General features: G+C 39.6%; 1 long non-coding RNA gene across 1 annotated transcript; it reads left to right on the top strand.

Annotated features, from left to right (window-relative positions):
• Positions 1–5645: 5645 nt before the first annotated feature.
• Positions 5646–13007, top strand: LOC108790956. The gene is made up of 3 exons (XR_001941471.1): positions 5646–5677; positions 11250–11349; positions 12794–13007. It is a non-coding gene; the product is annotated as an uncharacterized LOC108790956 (long non-coding RNA).
• Positions 13008–18197: the final 5190 nt, after the last annotated feature.

Here is an 18197-nt window from a genome sequence, read left to right as displayed (position 1 = left end):
GCAAGTACTTGTACTCGCCCAAATGCTCGATATCTTCTCCAATACCGGAACTTCTGGTCAGAGGAAGATTTCCTCTGACTGGCAGGGCCGTAGGGGAACATGGTGCCAGCCAATCAGCATCGAGCCGGCTTCCTGGCCAATCAGGTCATTACTTGCCGCTGGGTTTGCTGATTGGCCAGGAAGCTGGCTCGATGCTGATTGGCCGGGAAACCGGCTTCCAAGCCATTCACAATCAAGCCGGCCAAACAACATGGAGTCTACTTCCCTGGCAGTCAGGAAGCCGGGTAACATCTCATTACCCACTGCCCGGCTTCCTGATTGCCCGGGAAGCCTGCTCCATGCAAACGGAAGCACCGATACTCAGTGAGTACCGAAAGCAAAATATCAGTACTCGTACTCTACACCCAAAAAGAGGTATTTGTGCATCCCTAGTTTTAATTAAAACTATTTTTTTTTGTATCGGGACAAGTAGATTGTTATGATGGACAAGTAGATTTGGCCCCCGCTTTAGCCCTTGGACAAGTAGTTTTTTCAAAAATGTCCACACCCCTGCACTCAGTGATCAGTGATTGCTGAGTGTTTGTAAATGAGGACAGAGTATGTTGACTGTGTCCTCAATTATGAATGAGTGGGAAGTGATCTACATCACCTCCTGTTCATTCGTGATTGTGGATATAGTAAACCTACTATGTCCAAGTTATAAATGAACAGGCACACACAGTATAGAGGATTCCTGTTCATTTAGAACAGGGGCTGCTGAAAAAGAGATTGAGGACTCTTTTTCTATTTTAAAAGGGAAATATCAGGGGTCTGTTAGACCCCCTATATATCCCCAAAGCCCCTAAAAGTAATGTAAAAAAATATATATATTTTAATTAAAATGAATAAATAAAATATAAATGAAATTTGTTTATAAAAAAATTAAAAATGTTGGTTTCGGCCTGACATGTCTTTTCATGGTTTTGACATTTTCATTTCGGTGCGCCTCCTAATTTAAAGGAAAACTTTCATCATTGAGTTACAGCAGAAGCTGTCAAAAAAAGAAATGGGATTGGCAACAATTCAAAAATGAACAGCAGATCTCTAAAGCGGTAGACAAATCCGCAACAAAGTTATTTTAAATATAATAATGCTGCAAGAGCTGGGTTCTTGAGGCAGCATGGCAGAGTTGTTCTGCACTAATCATTCTTATGGTTCAGAAAGCACTTTCTAGCTCGGTTTAATCCCACCTCCTCCACTGTCAACTTTTGTTGGAGGCACCAACAGCCACTCCTCAATGACATGTGCCAGATTTGCCATCAGTGAAGTTTAGAAAGAGGCCTTGGCCTCAGACACAAACACTTATAACCAGCAATGGAGTCCACAATAAGGCTCATTTACTAAAGGAGTTTAAAATCTTCACACAAAAAGAGTTGATATACTTCACTAATCCAGTCATGTCAAAAGCACATTTCTGCTTTACTCCAAAAAAGGGAAAATTTCACTTTGATTATCCAATCGTGTGCAGATGAAATAAAGATTCTCGGCTCTTTTAGTTAATCTGCCTCAATCAGACCTTGTTATGGTAATTTGTATAAGTCATATTTGGGTAGAGTTCTTCCTAACAATTCCTGTACATCTAAAGCTGCCAATACACCTATAGATTATCTGCAGATTTTCTATGGTCAGATGCAAAAAGTGGAACAGATTCCTCCATCTACACTAAACTGTGTGGATGGAGAAATCTACCACTGGGCCAAGCTTCAGTATCTTGCTAGTTGGCCCCGCTGGCTGTCATAATACCTGAACAATCTGATTGGATGCCGGCATTGTTCAGGTGTTTTGACAGCCAGCAGGGCCGACTAGCAAGATACGGATGCTTGGCCCAGTGGGAGATTCCTCCATCCACACAGTTTAGCGTAGATGGAGAAATCTGTTGCACTTTTTGCATCTGCAGAAAATCTATAGGTGTATGGGCAGCTTAAATGTCATGTATTCATGTACCCTGTAAATTGTAATATTAGAGGCCAGTGGGGACCTTTTTTTTTTTACTAACCTGTAAGGATTAAAAATGCATTTGAAGAATCAGATTTTTTTTTAAAGTACTATTACTTTAAAAATTTGAATATCATTCAAAATTGTACAGTTGTTCTTACCCAACAGATGCCTGCCGCCTTTAGATTCACTCCCATCCATGGGTTCCCATGCAAAGGAAATGTTAATACATTGCTTATTTGACAGCTTGGAGAGTGCACAGATGCACATTCCTAGTTGTTAGACAACGCTTTTGATGACGGCTTCAGTCTTAACTAATATTCTGGAACCAATGAACCTCTTCCATCTGTTCAGTATTTTTTGTCTGTGTGCAGTCATTGTGATTGAGTTAGGGCCTATGCCTGCAGGCTTTTGTTTATGTCAGATGGGTTTTACATTCCTGTATAAGTCTATGGGAATGGAAAACCTGTTTGAAGCAGGTGAAATGCAGGTCAGAAGAAGGTCAACTGGAGGTCATATGTACCTGTAAATAAATTCTAAGTGATGCTTCTGAATGATCTCGGAGGCATGTCAACCTGGTGTTAGACTGATACCATCGACACAAGCTCATATGATACAGCCTCCTAGGTCACATTAACTGGCAGAAACTTTATCTGCCAGAGTTGATCTGGATATTTACGTGTCAGTGACCTCTAACCGCTTTAACCCTTTAATGACCAGTGTTGGGTGCTTTCCCTGGATCAAAATGTCCCCATGCTTCCTTGTAGTAGTTTTACCCATGGATACATTTAGTCATTAGCTACTTTAAATTGCGATAAAGTCGAATTCAAAGCACTCATATTTACAGTGTTGTATATTCTGTTTTATTTAGGGAAACATGAACCATCACCCCTTGGTGTTGGGGCAATAATAGGTAAGTGCTGCATTTACTTTTTACATACTGTATTTCTACATGATCATGCTCAAAACAAATTCTGACATTTCTGTTCTGATGCAGATGCATGGTATGTAACTTATTCAAAATATGCCCCATGTTAATAGAAGGTCTGCTGTCTAGGGTAAATGGGCTCATAAGCAAACCCTAGGAGGGTGGTCATTGTGCAGACATGGTACAGATGCCCACTTTTTTTTTTTTTTTCTTTAACCAGACAGTTCTATAGACTTGCATTTTTTCCCCTAACACCTAAACACGTATGCTGTTGTTTTTTTCCTATGGACTTAAGAGGGGAGCATGTCTAGTCTGTTGCAGATCGTAAATTGGTCATATTTCCCAAAATGGCTTATAATTATTTCCACCTAAAACTGTTAGCTGAAAAGGTTTATCAGTGTCTACAACTGACCATAGATGTGAGGATCATAACCGGATCTGCCTGATGGATATGAGCACACATCGATTTCTGTCTCTAGGTTACAAGCCAGAGTAGGCTGGCCATTGCCGAACAGAAAACGGTAAAGATTACTACATGTTCTTCAGTACCAATGCATAGCTCAATAGCTCACCTGATGTTGAGAAATATGTGCTATTTCTGCTCCTTCATATTCTTCCACTGAACAGTGACCTGGTCATAGGAAGATTGTATTCAACAAACTGTTAGTAAGCATTAAACTGACTAATGCTGGCAATGCACTGGATCAATTTAGGCCAGTTCTTGATGAATTGGCCAAAATCCTCTCAGTGGCTTGTCCTATCGGCAGTGTCTTGCCCAACATCCTTTGATCAGGAAATTGAAGAAGCTGGGTGGAAAGCTCCCAGGCAAACAGCAACTGCAGCCAATCAGATGCTCTCACTGTTCCAATATTCTGACAGCAGCATGTCCATCACTGTCAAAATACAGTAGCTTCAGCAGGAGATTCGTCCATCAACACTGTTTTTTGCACGGATAGAGGAATCTGTTGGAATTCATAATTACCTTTTAAAAATTGACCTTCGCAGTGGGCCTGCCTCTGCAATGCAAGGGTTAAGTGCTCATTTTGCTCTGTGGCAGTGACCGCTCACCTCTATCCCTCTCCTCTCCAGCTGTGGCATGTCACTCAGCGTCCTTCTGTCTAATGGACTGCATTAGATGCATTCACATTTACGGGTCCTTAGATCGCCAGAGGTATACTTGCGCATGCTCTATAAAACAAAAGTTCAATTGCTCAATCACAGACAAAGCTCTTGGAGGCTACATCTTATTTATCATTAGTTTGAGTGTTTTTCCTGTCCTCTTTTATGGGTGTCCTTTCTGTTTCCCCCCACTCTGTTGTCCTATACAGGTGAGGGGAAACTGACCGTTGGATAGGTAGTAGGCAGGTGAAGCACTGACAGCCAGAGGAAAATTTAAATTCTCAAGGTCTTCGTGTCTTGCACTGCTAAATACAGCGCTGGTCTTTACAGCTCAAAAACGCTGGTCATGTCTTTGTGTGCAGCATCAGTAGCCAGGCTCAATGTGATAGCTTAATGACTAAAACTGAACTGAATCACATGAAGAAGGTACAGTTTTGGTTTTAACAGCTGGCAGGATTTTGAACTAATGCATAAAAATGAAGTGGTCAGATTAGTAGTGACTCTTAGTAGTAGTGACACTTTTTTTTTTTTTATGCACATCCACCCAGACCATGTACTTGCATTATACAGGGCATACTGTTTTTAAAAGAGCTATCATACAGGGTGCAGTATAGTAGCACCACACTTTATAATAAGATGAGGTTGTTTTCTTATCCATGCAGGGACACAGGAAGTTTTAACCTTTTGGGGTTTTATTGCCACCTACATGATGATTGGACACTAGCAAACTGTAGGCCAGTCCAGGATAACCCCCTCTGACTACCAGCAGTACTCAATTTTTCACTAGTGTCCCAGGAGGATGGATGTCCTCAGCTCTGCTATGTGAAAGTCTTGCCAACACCCTTTTTTTTCCCCTTTTTTCCTTCAAACTTTTTTTTCTTTAGTCAAAACTCTGTTTACATTGCTGCTACAGCTTCTCTCCAATGGCAGCTGTCCAGCGTCTCTTACCTATAAATATCAATTTGTTACCAGCTTTACAGCAAGGTGCACATGAAAGAGCCTAATACAGTACAAACAGCAAAAAGTTTCCCAGCACACTCACCAGCCAGCATGAAAAAATAATCTAAATAGTGCGGTCCTAACTCTAAACTATGGGAGTCTCCATCTTGGAGCACATATGACAAAAGATCAAATTGGGTGCAGGTTTGTCATGAGGAAGCCCAACCTCCCTTAAAGGCACAGGAACGCACAAGGGATCCCGCACATCACAAGGCAGCTGAGACCCCCCCATTCATCACTGCACCAAATCAGTCAAGCAAAACAAATGGCAAACGCACTCCTCAATTTGTTACCAGCTTTACAGCAAGGTGCACATGGAAGGGCCTAACTTTTTGCTGTTTGTACTGTATTTGGGTTCTACTGAGCTGACCTTACATCTTTGCTTGCCAGTTTCAAATCTCATTATGGTAGCAGTATAACCCAAGGTTTCAGAATAGTTCATCCTGTCCTGTAATGTAATCCAAGAAAAGGATTCTACTGGTAAGACAAAAAGCCTATTTTTCTTCTGACTGATATAATTTACATGTTCCTGCAATTTAAAATGTAACTTTTTTGTAATTTTGGATTCTCTTAAGGCATAATTATTGCAGTAGTTGCATGTATGGCCGGTTGCATCTACTTGCTTTGCAAATTTTGCAGCCAAAAGCAAAAAAGAGGGTAAGAATATTTTTATGTTCCTTTTACCTGCATCTTGTCATTAGTAGAGATCCTACTCTACATTCCTTGTCATGTCGATGTCATTGTTGCATTGGTTTTATTGCATTTACTTGCATTGTCTAACGAGTGAATTTTCTTAGGGCCAATTCACACCACAGTACTGCTTGTTTTACTGCAGCACAATAAAACATGTTGTACATGTGCATTGTCCTTCATTTTGAAAGGCATCCCAACACACATACACAGGCATACACAACTGTGCTACAGTACACCCCAGTGCCCAACAATGCATGCTGCCGTAATAAAATAAAAAAAAAGAGCAGGAACAATTTTTCCTGTGTTTGGGGTCCATTCAAAATGAAGCACATTGCAATACACAGTAAAATGTTTTGTTGCCGCAGTGCAATATCATATGCGTGGGGCCTTAAAGTAGACTTTGCCCATACAGACTGTTGCTGCAAGGGCAAAGCAAAGTACAGGTTTAGCTTAACCATTCAAGGACAGACCTGTATGTATTCAACTTTTAGTAGTTATTGCAAGAACCTGGCTGCAGCTGCAACCCCAGGGACATTATTCACACGGTTGCAGATTCATGCAGCAGGAATCGCAGGTGATTCCCGACAGCTGCAACCACTTAGCAGGTTGACAAGAGCTGCAGCTGTCCACCACTCTCCACATGTATCTTTACATTGAGCAGCCTACAGCTAGGTAGCTTTTATTCTGGCAGAATTTCTTCTTTTTGGCCCCATAGACTCCCATTAGAGCGCCTAAAAAATGCACAACACAAGCATTTTAATGTGTTTTTCACGCATATTTGGGTCTAGCAACCTTAGGCCTATCAAAATGGAGGATTTATGTGCTGGAGGTTGAAACTTTCATCCTGGTGGCTGCTGCTTATTGTAGAAACCCTGCCGCAAGTGCCACTAGATACTCTCTACAGAGAGAGAGGAGGAAATGGCAGGCACTACTTTTGAAGATTTTTTCACACTGGTAGCGGCTGCTGTTAACCCGCATAGCACCAGAAGATAAGCACTATAGAGGGTATCCAGCTGAACTCGTGGGAGAATTTCTACAATAAGCAGCAGCCACCAGGACATGAGACACACTTTACCAATGGTAATTTATGTCACTGAGGCTGCATTCCATAAACAATTAACTAAACTTCAGCTTTAAATGGTTGATATTTGCTTGCATATACAGTACAACTGTTCCTGGACTAACTTCGGGTATAAAGCAACGAAATACTTTTTTTTATACAAAGAGGCATGGATACCCAAGCATTCCATTAGGTTCTCAGTATTTGTTTATATGATCAAAACTGTTTTGTTTTTTTTGTGTGTATTATGATGGTGAAATGTTAACTTGTGTCTTCTTTCTTAATGATTTGGGTTCTGAAGATAACATCCTTTATCATCTAAAAAGAGCACTGTATATAATTGGTGATTGCAAGTAGGATATAATATTTTTTCATTTAGATTTCCATTTGGTGTGGCACTGCTGAATGAGCTTGTTTTCACTGGCCTAATCAACAATTCTATTATAGATTTATTTTTATTTCTTTGCAGCTTTTCTGAAATGTTATCTGACTGTAATTGTATTCCTACTGGAGTCTGTGTTATTTTTGCCTCTTTTTTTACTTAGGTTTCCCTACTGAATCAATTTTAGTAGAGTAGGGTTTAACAGGTCGGGGAAGTTCTGCCACCTCTCTCTGGGCAGGTTAATAACACCTCCTAGACTACAATTATGCAAATGCATTCAACACCTGGTTGTGACTAACAGGTTTTGTGGATTGGAGGGACATTCACCATATTTATTCCCAGATAATTTTTGTACATGTCATTCTGAATTGAGGAAGCTGGTTGGATGACTAGTGAAACGTCTTCAAGAAAAATACAGCAAGTTCAGTTGCCTTGACTTATTTTTTTTACAGATGTACCATGACCTGGAGAAATGAGAACCTTCACAGACATCCATATGTAGTTAAATTTAAATATCTCTTAAGCCATGTAAAGAATCAGCAGGCATGAAATAAGCGCACCACACATGTTACATTCTGACTGTGCATTCTCTTTTAGATCTATCAAATATGTAGTAGTACAAGGGCTACCTGATTGGATACAAATTGAATGAATAGCCTAAGTAGGTCCTTCTGTTAAATAGTTTTGGTAAGTCTAAAAGAGGTTGTAGTCAGATTGTCACATGTATTTTGAACTCTAGACAAACGGATGCATCTTCGCCTGTAGTTATCTTCAGATCTTCCCACCTGTGGCCAGTCTAATGCATATACAATAAAAAAATAATATTCTAATTGAATCGATCTATTATCATTGACTTCTCATTAGCAGATCAATCACTTTCACCTGATTTTGACAGACTGAATTAAAGGTGAAAGCAGAAAGCTAGGTTGCCAAAACGTTTTACTTTCCAGCCAATTTTGTGGTATACGGTGCCGTCGATCAGTTATGACACCATCACTTTGAACTTTTGTTTACTTTTCCACTACATTCTGACATTGAACGTGCTCAGATTACTGTATGGATTTATTGTATGTGTTGCATCAAACCATCTGGTTGTTTTATATGAATAGATATATGAAAAGATTAAGAGGTTGGTAGCATGACAAAAAATCCCATGTATGACCAGCATCAAAAAGCTGAACTATTTAGCTGTTATCTACTTTTTTTTATGTGCACTTAAGATGATCTGTAACTGCAAAAAAATGTTTAATTCTTTCCTTCAAGAAGTGCACTGTGAGGTCCGCACATTTGTAAAAATGTAAGTTTTACCCATGCATATTAAGAATAATATTAGACTAATAAATAGTGTAGTATTATGCCCAAATCCGATTGTGGTTTGACTAAATCTGAATACACTATAGAGGTGTGTTCCATGCTGTCATTATTTGCAGCAACAACATGACACAAACTCCAACTCAAATTTAGCTTTATTTCAAAATGTAATGTTTGTGTTGTTGTTTTTTTGCCTTTTTTTAAGGAGCTTTTATATGATGTTGAAAACAGATCACAGCACATTTTTAAGATATTTTAAATGTAACTTAATGTGGGTACGGCCATTTTCATTATGCATGTTTTATATCTTTTGAGGTAATACTATTTTTTATTTTGTTTTTTATGCATGTTAGTAACATGACAATTTTATGGCAATGGATGATCACACCCTGAAACGAGCGTCCTTTTTAGCCAGCATGCATATCCACTATATAGTGTATGCATTGGAATATATCGCTCTTACTACCTATGAGGCAGTAATTTAAGTTTTTGAAATTTTTAGTAACCACAATATATTCCAATAGCAAATGAAGAAAAATCTCGCCTGCCCAAAGTCAATTTCCCATAGTCCCCCAGTTTTTTTTTTTTTTTTAAGCATTATCACAGAAAATTAACTTGTAAAGCATATATCTGTAGGGGTTTGTTGATTGATTGAAAGAGTTCACATTTTTTTATCCTAATGCCATTAGAGGCCAGTTCACACTACAAAGTCTGCATTCCGGCCTCTGGAACGCAAGCCGGCTGGCTCCCTGTGTTCAGTGGCGGCAGGGAGCGTGGCGGTGCATTGAAGTCAATGGCACGCAGTCACGCCCCCCGCCCACAGTGCGATCCCCCGGAAAGCAGGCACTAATGTACATTTCGGTCCAGTGCGATCTGCTAAAAATACTGCAAGCACTACTTTTGCAGATTGCACTGCACCGGAATGCAGGCACACTAGTGCCTGCGTTCTGGGTGTGGGCAATCGCACTGCGGGTGGGGGGCCACGGCTGCAGTGCCATTGACTTCAATGCACCACCACGCCCCCTCCTGCGCCTAAAGCAGAGGCCGAACACATTGGAACACGGACTTTGTGGTGTGAACCGGCCCTTAATGTAGTTGTAAACTTCTTTGCCAATAAAGCAAAGTTTTACTGAATTCGGACTTGCAGCTTACACAACTCAATTTGGAGGCATTCAGCCTTTGCCTAATCAAAAGGACTGTCATACTGCTCATGCCCTGAATTATGCATGTGAAGTATGTTTATACCTATCCTGATCATTAACCTGTTATCTATGCTATTGGACTTATGCCAATCAATAGTCTTTCCTGCCTGTTGTTGGCTGTCAGCATCTGCATATTACTGCTCATTCTGCTTTGCCTTCAATGATGTCACGGAGGATGTAGGGTTTCAGATGTGTCCATCACTAATCAGACATGTGCATGCTTTGCAGCCAGCTTTTTTTTTTCCCCTTACATCAGACTGTCTTCTTAAATGGTTAATGCAGACGTGGTGGTGGAACAGCTAGGGTTGCTTCTCTTGGAAATTGTGCTTGCACATTGCCATGACTAAGATAAAAGGTAGAGATACTGCCTAAGATATAAGAATGACATGCCTGCTGAGAATGTACCCTTAAAATGTGTTAGTTTGTTAGAATTATGCTTTACAATCAGGGAAATTCAATATCATGTTTATGCCAGAATTCTGTTGTTAATATAGCCCAAGAAGTGTCTGCGATTATATTCTAAAGCATGCCATTTTTCAGACTTCTGCGCCAAATTCAAGTAGTTCTTCTTTGCATCATATTTCATTCTGGTGCTGTGCTTGCAACTTATTCACTAAATAAACACTGACAGTTCAGTAAGAGGAAAAGTAAGGCCAAGTACTTTTTTGGTTTAACTAGTCTGTTGCACGTTCATATTGTATGTGTCTGCCGCAGACATATCTCAGGTGCGGCATTCCTTGAAACGGAGGATCCAACTGACATCTGTCTCATACACATATGCACCACTTTGGACAAAGATGCAACACATCTATGTACTTTATCAGTCTGTATATATGTGTCCTAAAGTTTGTCTTGCAAGCCAGCACCAGTTTCATAGGTTTGCTCCAAGGTCATTAATGCTATGCAGTAGGGATGCACTGATACCGATACTAGTATCGATATCGGTCCCGATACCGAGTATTTGGGCGAGTACTCATACTCGCCCAAATGCTCCGATGCCTAGCACGAGTACTTCCTGTATCAGGAAGTCGGGCGCTGCGTCATTGCGTGGTGCCCGGCTTCCAGATTGGCCAGCTTCCCGACCAATCGGGAAGCCGGCTTCCTGATTGGCCAGCTTCCCGGATAATCAGGAAGCCGGATGGCGAGTCTTTTTACACGCTTCCTGGCTAATCGGGAAGCCAGGTGGCGAGTCATTACACGTCACCTGGCTTCCTAAATGGGACTTCCGTTACTCGGTAAATGGTATTGGCAAGTACCGGAAAAAAATTATCGGTATCAGTGCATCCCTACTATGCAGCCTTGCACATGAATTTGATGCAAATAAGCACACTATTACTGTAACCCTGAGACACTTCTCTTATGTGTCCTAATGACACTCTTTTGAATCTCCCTGCTTATGTTGCTAAAATTACAACCAGTTCAACATTTTTAATACTTGGTCACAAAACATTTCTTGCTTTTTTAGTTGTTCTATTTTTTTTTCACATAAATAGCTCCTTTAAAAAGAAATCTGTCATCATTGCATTTGTTGGTGGGGGGTTTTTATTTCTCCAACGTTAGATTTCTTTCTTCTTTATCCAGCGTATATTATTGTGACGTAAAGGCAGACAAGTTTGCTGCGGTATGTGTAGAGCCAGAGCTGTGAATCAGATATAGAATTTTAAAAAGCCACACTTACAAGGTACTTCCATAATTCTTATAAATACGTGAGGTTAACATTGTTGTACAGTCTATACCACCTTTCTAAAAATGGCGCTATGTATATGTATGTACTGTGCAATGTTCTGTTTTGCATACTAACATAAATTGGCAATGCTGAATAGAAGTACCAGAAACAAACTTTATCTGCAAGGAATCATCACAGTGGCCACCAACAGTCTACAATTAAAACCATTTTCCAAACTAACTTAATTTATCAAAAGAAAAAGGCTTGGCCTTGAGTAGCACATTGAAATTTCAAATACTAGTACAAAATAAAAAAAAAATAGTAATTGGTACATCCTAGAAGTGAGAAATCAGAGCTGCTAGGACATGTTGAGCCAATAATTATTTAAAATGGCAGGATAAAGAAGAAATGCCTAATTCTTACACACTTGGTGCTGGGCTTGCGTTAGATAAATTGTGTAATATTTTTTCATGGAAGGACCAGAGCTGTACAGAAAATGCAACTTTATTATGATATTGTAATTCATATTTAACACATTATTCTCCAAATTTAAAATCAACTTGCTATCCATTTCTTGGTTTTGTACCTTGGAATGTCAGATCTTCCTTTTAACTATGGAGTGTTCAGTGCTCCTGTTGCTGCATTCTCCCGAAATATAAAATACATAAAAAATAAATAAAAAAGGGCTCTGGGTTTCACCCCAGTGGCCAAGTCATGAACTGTTAATATTTACTCTAGCTCTACAAGTTTGAATAAATGTTTGGGGCTGACTGTCCCTATTAAAATTGAGAGGACAAACTCTATATGGTAGTAGCATATAGAAACCTAATAGTAACATTTCTTCAATGAGTAGCTAAAAAGTTCTTGGAAGAAGCTTGGTAGAGTATGTAATGTTTATAAACCGTTCTTTTCTACAATTGTATATGTTTTTGTCTGTACAGCTCTGAACTCTTTAGGTGAAGGGTTACTTTTGTCAAGGCATAATCAGTTTTTAAAAGCAGACAGGGATTTATCACTACTGTGTGCAACACGCAACTAACTACTGTTATTAACCATCTCTGTGCTTCTGTACATAACAATAATCCAGTGTTCCGTGATCACAATGAGCTGCTTATCTAAAGACTCTTGCTTAATGGTTTACAGCATGTGTACGTTGGGATCATTTTGTATAATCCTGGATTGGCGATTTAAGACCACAAGAATTTTGCAGTCATTCTTCCATTTCCCAGATATTTTGGTTCAGACTAAGAATCAGTAAATTTCATATTGCAGCACTTTGTTCTTGTGGGCTTGATTTCAGCTATCCACGAACTTTTAAAAGTTGATTTTGTCCATGTTTTTCTTGTATGATTTTGGTCCTCTTCTTATACAATTCCTTGCTAGTTCTTTGGCTTCAGTATGTTACTTTCCTAAATGTTGTATATAATGTTCCTAACTATTTGTTACTACTTTGCTTTAGGAAACTCGAGCCTGATACTCCTAAAGTGCAATATAGTCATTGCGAGGCTTAAATCTACCTGACGATCAGAAGAAAATAGCTGAATGATGATGTGTCTGAATGTAAACCAAAAATATCTTCTTTGCACTGAAAGCAACATTTTCCATTGACTTGATTACGACTATAGTGTGGACATCAAATCCATTTTGAAGGATCCCGGTTTTTTTAAACTGCTTTTTCTCACGTAACAATGGCTATGGGTCACATTTCTGTTAAAACAGCAACTTGTGACATTTCTAAAGAAGTATGGCCATTCACTTTGTTGAACAACATTTTTGTGGATCTTTTGTATGTAGATTATGTCCCTCTGCATATCACAGCTGTACAATAAGGCACATTTTTAACCTTTTTTAATTTATTTTACTTCTTGACTAGTTATTGCAGTTCTGTTTTACGCATTGCATCCTTACAGTGCCTGAGATAACATGACAGGATATCTATCATGCCTTTTTCATGAAAGCACCACTGCTGCTTCTAATTGGGCTGTGTCATGTAACAGACATTTCTAATTGTTCCCTTATAAGGCTTTGATTACACAGGTGTCAAAATAGGGTACCTGAAAACAGTTCCTCATACCCAAATCCCTGATGCCACCTATAAAAGATTATATTGAAGCATATGGTAAATAATTCTCATTGCCCCAGATCAGAAACGGGACTTCCTTGATATCGTGGTGCTACTTGTTTTAGTAGTTCCCACAAGTGCAGTCCTCCGGTCAACAGACATAGTGATTTTTAAGAGGTGAACAGGTGGATTAGGTACTTGGCATTCTCTTGTACAAGCCTAAAATAGAACAGAAAAATGTCTGGGTGTTATTTATTTCTTAATATAGTAAGAGTCATAGTTGCCTTTGCAGTTACTAATGATCGTTAGTTGTCAGACTTATGACTTACTAACACCACAATACAGTTTACGCATACTTTAATCAAAAGATCATTTACCACTGCTTTTTCTGTTTGTCCTATTGTACAAATAAAAAAAGTTGAGTTTGCACATAAAAGAATATATTTGTGTACCAGGAACAGAAAGCTCTGTTGCTGTCTCTGAAGGAAATTGTTTGGGCAAAGCCACTTCCTGAGTTTTACGTTTTCCTATCTTTAGCTAATTTAATTAGTTCATTTTTATGTAAACGTTTGTACTTTTACTTCTGAGCATGGACTTGTGTTTTCTTCTTTTTGTAAGGAATTAAAGGTGTAAAGAAGCAGCAGTCTTTCAAAAAAAAAAAAAAGAGTTCTGAAGGCTGTCAAACTGGGGCAGATTAGCATTAATTGACTACTAAATTAAAATAGGTGGGCTTATATTAAACTAATGCCAAAGGAATATGTCAGATATTAAACTGCCAGTCAGTGGAAGAGGACAATAAAATATTTGTTTTTCTCTTAGTGTTGGTTTTTCTGATTTTCAAATACTTGTTACATATGAAGAATGTAAATAAAATAAACCTCTTTGACAAATTCAGTGTAATCTGTTGTAATTCTTGCCTTACTACTGAAGATGGCCAAAAGAGTGTCACTTCATAAAACCTACTGTATATTTCACGTAGTTGTTGCATGAAAGACGAGGGTTGAGACCACTGCTTGATTAGGATCACCTTCAGGTAGCCATTAAAAAGGGGTTCCCACCTGCCACAGCCCTCAGGAAAAAGGTATCCACCCAATGTTTTAAAGTTTTATTTGGAAATTGTTTGGTGACCTACAGCGATCCAGTTTACACAGAACATTAATACATTTTTACTCTGATATCTGCAAACGGAACTTTGGTGCTATGGGTTACTGCACTCGTAGTTTAAGTTTTGGATAAAGTAAGGGGAAAAGCTAGAACCTCTTTGTAGCGGTCGGTTTCTCTGAGGAGATTTACCCTCTCTATTCTGGTAACCAGAGGCGTAACTAGAAACCCCAGGGCCCCGGTGCAAGAAACCATTGAGGCCGGCCAGACGGCTCCGGCTGGGTCATTACACACCACCTGGCTTCCTGAATGGGATTTCCGTAACTCTGTAATTGGTATCGGCGAGTACCGAAAAAAAATTATCGCTACTCTTACTCGGTACCAAAATACCGGTATCGGTGCATCCCTAATTATGGGGGGAAAACACATTCTTAACACATGAAACAACAAGACTGTGCGGTAAGGGAAACCCCTTACTAATTATGCACACAGCAGTTCTTCAAAAAAGGGATATAATGCAAGAAAAGAGAAAAGCCTAAAAAAAAAAAAGCATTTCACCCAAAGAAAGACAGTTCACCAAAAGTTGTCTGACATTCCTCCATGCCCTTACCCAGACCTCCTGAGGCTCCCTATTACTTTGAGAAGCCTGAATCTTCCTAAACTTACCCAGAATGCCATGCACCGCACCACACCTCAACCGGGAGAACTTTATGCCCGCAAGAATGTCTGACACTGTGTGATGTAACAAATCACTAACTACAAAAAGTATATCCAATAATGTATCCCTACTTCTTCTGGTGTTACTTATGCGTTATGTTTTACTGTATTTTTTTTGTCTTTATGAAAGCCTTTCAAAATAAAGAATAAAAAAAAAATATATATATATACACAGTATATCCAAATCAAATTCTGAGCGAGTTAGGAATCTTCATACACCCAGTCTCCATAACTCCTATGATAAAGAAAAAGAATACCCGGAGTCTTCCCCACCATTTTATACACCTCTAGGTAAAGGGGATTTGAAGCAAGAAATGGCCCAATTAACTCATCAGAAACACATTTAAGTCTAGGACAGGTGAAGGCAATCTCAGCACTCCAGTTGTTGTGAAACTACAAACCTTTTGTGCCTCTGGAAGCCGTGGCTGTGAGTCTTGCAATGACTTATGGGACTTGTAGTTCTACAACAGTTGGAGTGCTAATGTCATCTATCTGAGCTCTAGAACAATCCCAATCATCCAGATGACATACTTCAAGTTCTCTTAACAGAGCTTAGCATGGATAGTGAGCCTGGCTAGATCTCTAAACCATAAAGGGATTCTCCAAATGTATTAAACGCAACCCTTCTCTCATTATAAAACCTGGGCAATCAAGGCCAGTGGCTCTCTGAAAGCAGTACCCACAATCCTCTTCTACTGTGGCTGCCTGGAGAAGGGACTTCATATCATCCACTGCCAAAGTATTTTTAGACACGGGGCAACATAAGCCCTGAGCTTACCATGCCTAACTGACATAATTTTCCCAGAACTGCAGAAAAGGTCTAAACCAGAAATTAAAAACACCCACCCATCTTATCAGGTTCTCTTTCAACACGTTTCCAAGATTGTACTTGACAGAACAGAGAAAAGAAAACTATTGGGTTGGCCATCTCTAGGTCACCTTGCACCTGTGTCCCAGAAATAATAAACACTTCATCTGCATAGGCTGCAACCCTCGAGGTTCATCTGTGATGCCCCAAATCACCCCATACAATCATGCACCCTCTAACCATCTTACAAAGGGGTTGATTGCAAATACATATAGCAGGGGGCTCTGGCACATATCAGAGCAAACTTCAAAATGTCGACCAACTCAACATTTAACAATCGGGAAGCTCTCAGCCATTAATAATGTTTCAGCCAATCTATAATTCTTCCCTGTAGGCCATCTATAACAAGCAGCAGACACAGATACTCATGGTTTACCTCATCAAATGTTTTCACTTAATCCAATGCCAGTAAGTACTTTCTGCAAGCAGCAGCCCTCCTTGGCTTTAAAGCCGTCCAGAACTACCTCATTTACTGAGATTGGTTTTGCCTAAATTATCGAAGGCAAGGCACCATTTCCCGGTCTTGAAGTAGAATCTAGAAAACTTTCCAAGGTCTGCATAGTAGATGCAAGAATCCCTGGATTTTCCCAGAGAGCACGTACAGTCCCTTAGGCCAAAGGTTGTCTTAAAGCAGGCCTTTACACTGAAAAATTAAATTCTACCAATGCATCCCTCTCTGTATGATGATTAATAATAACATAAACATGTCAGGTATAAACAGCTGTGATTTTGAAATACTTACACTTGCAGGGCATTCACTTCCTGCTATGAAAGTGCAAATGACTTCAGTTTGCCAACGCAATGCACACTGGGATTGCCTTGTCATCAGCGGAGCATTGCTGGGAAATCTCATCTGTAATCTCATGAGATCTCAGGGAAAGGCATTTTCCTCCCCTGCGATAATGTGCATGTTCTAGTCACATGTGCCAGAAATCAAGGAAGTTATAGGAGTGCTAGGAGAGCTAGTAATCTGCCCTTAGTTAACATGGCCTCTGTCTTGAGATTACTTTTGACACCAAACCACGCCATTGTGGAGCCTTGCATTTTCCATCACTCCCAAAATAGATCCACATTTTCAGTTTTTACAAATAACAAATCATACTCAAAACTACTATCAAAGCAAATACATCTGAGACTTTAAAACCATTCTCTACAATCAATTCAACAACTCTCCCGCTACCTCAAATGGGCAACATTCTATCTCATAAAACCCCCAACAAACCCTCCACCAAAACCCAAATATCGTGATTACTTGCACTAGAATCTGCAGAAAACATTCTAACCTTCCTAGCACAGCCCATTAGAACAGAGGCATAACTCTGTTTATATGTTTTATATGTTTGAAAGCTTAGTATGTTCTAAGGCAGTCCATGATTTAACCCTATCGGGGAAGCCGACATAATGCTATAACAGTCAGGAGTGTGTTTACACTTCACAAGCTGAAAGACGGCTTTCATTATACGCACCCCCTTCATTAAATTAGCTACTTCAGCCTTTGACCCTTATCATTCCCATGGCAACCTATATGCAGAGACTCATATCTTGTGCTTCACAAAGTAGCCTACAGGTTCATCAGCAGCACACCATTTCATCTGTACGGTTTTGATGGAAAACCCAGAAATTTGAAGTCATGTAACTTGGATGCCAGAAGCACTGCTAATTGTGAGATCTCGATACTGTTGGAGGGACTGCAGTCACCCTGGCATTCTAAAGTTCTCATTCTCTGCATCACTCAGCATGGGCACATGGCCAATGCAAACACCTCTATTTGCACTGCAGAGACACACTTTGTGACTCTTTTCATTAAAGGAAAAACATAAAGTAGTATTTAGGGCTGTAGAATAAAACAACATCTACTAGAAGGGTAAAATACTAGTTTAACCTGAATTCTCGGTAATCAACTGCCACCGTTCCTATACAGCTCATTGATGGCATACTTCTTAATTATATGCTGGGCAGCTTTTTGTCTTTGCTTCCTGTATCTGTAGTTCTTCCTGAATCCTCTTAACACTGTTTTTTTTTTACATTTCAGACTTTCGGTATAAAAGAGAGACAGCAAGGAGCCTGCAGTGGATATACTTGGGAATTCATCTTCTACATTGCAAGCACGAGCGT

Source organism: Nanorana parkeri, unplaced genomic scaffold, assembly GCF_000935625.1.
Source record: "Nanorana parkeri isolate BGI_ZX_2015 unplaced genomic scaffold, ASM93562v1 scaffold516, whole genome shotgun sequence".
Lineage (NCBI taxonomy): Eukaryota > Metazoa > Chordata > Amphibia > Anura > Dicroglossidae > Nanorana > Nanorana parkeri.
The sequence above is the reverse complement of the archived record's forward strand: the minus strand, read 5'-3'. Positions and strand labels throughout refer to the sequence as shown.